Raw genomic sequence first — 4,445 nt, 5'->3', positions numbered from 1 at the left:
GCTTGTATAACAAGAGGAGGTTCTTCTCCCTTAAGATCCACCAAGGTGTTCGACCTGAATATCACCATGTAGATATTCCTCCTCCTCAATCAAGGATGCATCCCACATCACTTTAATATAATGAACTTGCTCTCACAACAAGCTCTTCCTATCCTTCGCACACTGGTCAGGAACCTCGCATTCCTTCAATTACCGTTGAAGATTTGGCCCGACCTTATGTTATTGATCTCACATATAATGCTTTACATCCTAAACTATGGTGGCCGACCCAAGAAGAATTCCCAATGAGATGTGGAATAACATCTCTTCATCAATTTGAATTTTAGGAGTTATCGCCCTTAACTGAAGTAATCGTTCAACATCCCTTTCTAACAAGCTTTAAATTAGTAAGTATAGATTCTTCTTATGGGATGACTAACCCTTATAAACACATTGATCACTATAGAACCATCATGTATATCCATCGAGTCTTAGACACCCTCTTCTATCAAGTTCTTCCTACCATAATTAAAGGATAAACTCAAATGTGCTTATATTCACTTCTAATCAAAATTATCCCCATATTTATCAAATTGTTCAAAGTGTTTGTCGAATAATTCATCGTTAATAGAAGAATGGATAAGGATTCTTCTCACCTCTCTAGATTTCATCAGAATAAAGGAGAATCGCATAAGGATTTTTTTCAATGATTTTTCACGGAGGCTTGAAAATTTTAGGAGTGAATATTGAATTATTTAGAGGACTTTTCCTTTGAGGTCTCCGTCTTGGCCCCTTTTACTCAATGCTTATGTGAGACACAGTTTATTCGTATGCTAATTTAATTCATCATGTGAAAGAATAAATATTAGCAGAAGAAACCATGAATGCTTACAAAAATAATTTGAGTAAACTTCTAGCAAACACAAAAATTTTCCTGTAATGGATAACTCATTCTTACAATGAAAGACACAAGATAAGAATAACCTACCTCCTAGACCCTCTTTGCTATGACGTGAGCCTTAACAAGAGGAGTATGCACCACTCAATATATCTATAGAAAATGTGATGATGTTCATTCTATATGAAGAAAAAGTTAAGTGGCATAATCCTTTGAAGCTGAATACATGAAATCAGGATCAATACTATCATTTTCAACATAATCATGGGAAAAATATTAAAGCTTCTAAGAAGCTCAAGCATAAAATTCATATACTTATTTGATAAGTTTACCTTCATCAGTTAAATCAAAATAGACATGCTCGAAATGAGGCTCATCCTACCAAGGGGAAAAATCAACAACAATAAAGATAATTGTTGAATAATCGTCAAATAGTATATAAGATTGAAACCATGTAAGAGGGCCCTTATTGCCTAATCAAATCTTATTTTAAATAGATGAAAAGCCGACACTAAAGAAGTCAAGTATTGATCATTCTATTAATTTTGATGATTCTAATTTGGAGGAGGTAAAAATCTATCATCAAGATCCACTTGCTATTACTGTGGATATAGGTGACCTGTGTTATAATGTCAAATGAATTTTGGTGTATAATGGGAGCTCCTTGGATATCTTACTCCACTCTACTTTTCTCAATATTGGTTACACCCAAGAAAAACTTCAACACACCGTAGATACAACGTATGGATTTGATAATTGACCTATACGGGTGGAAGGAATAATTAGCATCCCAATCATACTTAGAGAATTTCCCCAATAGGCTACACACTCTATCCAGTTCACTGTAGTAAAGTTAGAATCAATTTATAATGCTATCTTTGGAAGGTTCATCAAGTCGATCTTTGGGATTATTTCCTTCAACACTCACCTTAAACTGAAGTTTCTTATCCCGATGGGGGTCAGTATAGTACACATAGATCAACAAGTAGCACAATTTTACTATCTTAGGTAAGCTCAACCATGCCCATCAATGACCCTAAGCATTTAGGATTTTGATTTTCAGAATGAGGATATCCCTTCGAGGGCTGCTCCCATAGCCATTTTAGGTCAAGAAGATTTGAAAGCGTCTTTCTCTTTAAAGTAATAGTGTGTTTGGAGGTGTGAAGTGAGTGAGAAGAGATGTTATTGAATACGACGACCTTTGCATTTTTTTTTTATGTTTTGAAATATGAAAAAGTCAAATAACAGGTGTTAAGCTTTTTATCATTCAAACATCAAGCTATTTTTCTGCATGATCCCCCTACAGTATCATCATGATAATATATTTTAACCACCAATTTCAGGATGGATTGGTAGCACCTCACTTCTATACCTATATTAGAAGAAGAACCTTAAACAAGTGTGCAAATAAGGTATCTTCTCTTAGATGATGAGAAGACGAAATACATTAATTTCCTACATATAAATCAAGATGTTGTTTGCATGGAGTCCAGTTAATAAATCCTAGATTGACCATAGAGTGATCGTGCACTCCCTCAAAATAAAAATGATAATAGAGAAGAAATAGAATTTTGCATCTAATCACCAACAAGCAATTGAACAAGAGATTGATAAACTTTTAGAGAATAGATTTATACAAGAAATGAACTATACCACCTAGTTGACAGATGTCATTATCGTATGAAAGGCTAGTAGACCATGGAGAATGTCTGTAGAATATACGAACCTCAATAAAACATGATCAAAAGATAGTTTTTGCTTCCTTATATCAACCAAAAGGTTGATACCACCTTTGTACGTCAAATGCTAAGCTTTATGGATGCCCACTCTAGTTACAATCAAATAAAGATGGATCATACAGATGAGGTGGCAATAACTTTTCAGACATATAATGGATTATACTATTATATGGTCATGCCATTCGGGCTCAAAAATGTTGGAGCCACATACCACTGCCTAATGAATAAGATTTTAAAAGACCTTATTGGGCACACTATGGAAGTATATTTTAATGATATTTTGGTGAAAATCCTTAAAAACCTCAACATATATCAAACTTGGAATAATGCTTCCACTTTCTACGATGCTAAAACTTGCAACTCAATCTTTCCAAGTATACTTTAGGAGTCACTTTAAAAACAATCTTAAGATTCAGGGTAACCTATTAAGGAATTAAGGTCAATCCATAGAAAATCAAGGCAATAAAGGATATGGTGCCCCTAAGAAATGGCAAGGAAGTTTAGAGAATAAATGGAAGGATTGTAGCACTATCTTATTTGATAGCCTGCTCAGGAGACAAATATCTATCTTTCTTCAAGATAATCAAAGGTGATTATAATTTTGGATTCAAATGAACTAATAAATGTCAAGAAGTTTTTGAGTAACTATGAAAGTATTTAGTATTACTATCATTACTTTTAAAACCAATGCTATGTGAAAAGTTATATTTGTATATAACTATTTTAGCCTATGCTATTAGCTTGATCTTAGTTTGATAGGAAAATGCTATACAACATTCTATCTATTATGTCAATAAATTCTTATTTGGTTTGATAAAAGAATTTTGGCATTAATTTAATCTAATAGAAAATTATGCCCATATTTTTTAGCCCACATAATTAGGGTTTATACAAATTTACCCTTAAGAAGTATCCTATAATAGATAAAAGTGTCTCGCAGATTAATCAAATGGTTTATGGAGCTAGGAGAGTTTGCATTAACTACTTATATAGTCTCGATATCGAATATCAAACAGTTGCATATTTTGAAGTTGAATGCGCAATCCCCATATCTTATAAGCCACCGAGTGCTTCTCCTTCTTCCATGTGCTGGACATTATATATTGATGGAGTTTTTAAAAGTTTTTACATAGGTGAAAGAATTATATTGATCTCTCTACAACAAGTTAACCTTGAGAATGGGCTCTGAATTAAATTCTCTCTAACGTGTAACACAGTAAAGTGCAAGGCTCTTATTGTTGGGTTAATGCTAACCTTATACTATGATGTACAAAATTTGGTGATTCACCCCAACTCATATTTGGTTGTCTCCCTAGTGGAGGGAGAATTTTACATCCATAACTCGTAATTGGCTCAGTACTATAGCATCGTAGAGTTTCTCTTACCCTGTATAAAGAGCATCAAATCATCCATGTTCTCCGAGACCAGAACACACGAGAAGATGCTCTTTTCAAACTTGCTACATCAATAACTGGGGATGTCTATAAGAGAAAGTATGTTGAGGAGATCTAGTTCTTGTGTATCCCAGATCTATGGGTCATCTAATTGATCGATGGACCACTAGAGACTTCTTGGATCGATCCCATCTTATCCTTCTTACAAGATGGTGTGCTTCCTGAAGATCCCATAACTAGCACATGACTTCGAAGATAAGAATCAAATTTCACTATTAATTGTGAACGGTTATATAAACGATCATTCACTGAATTATACCTCTAATATCTTGTACTTTTATAAGTTGATTATGCACTTCGATAAGTTCATTTTGGAGTACATAAAGAACATCTACGAGGAAGAGCATTAGCACATGAGATAAGAATTCTATTGGT

The sequence above is a fragment of the Dendrobium catenatum genome, unplaced genomic scaffold (assembly GCF_001605985.2).
Source record: "Dendrobium catenatum unplaced genomic scaffold, ASM160598v2 fragScaff_scaffold_1301, whole genome shotgun sequence".
In the NCBI taxonomy this organism is placed as follows: Eukaryota; Viridiplantae; Streptophyta; class Magnoliopsida; order Asparagales; family Orchidaceae; genus Dendrobium; species Dendrobium catenatum.
Note: the sequence above shows the minus strand (reverse complement) of the source record.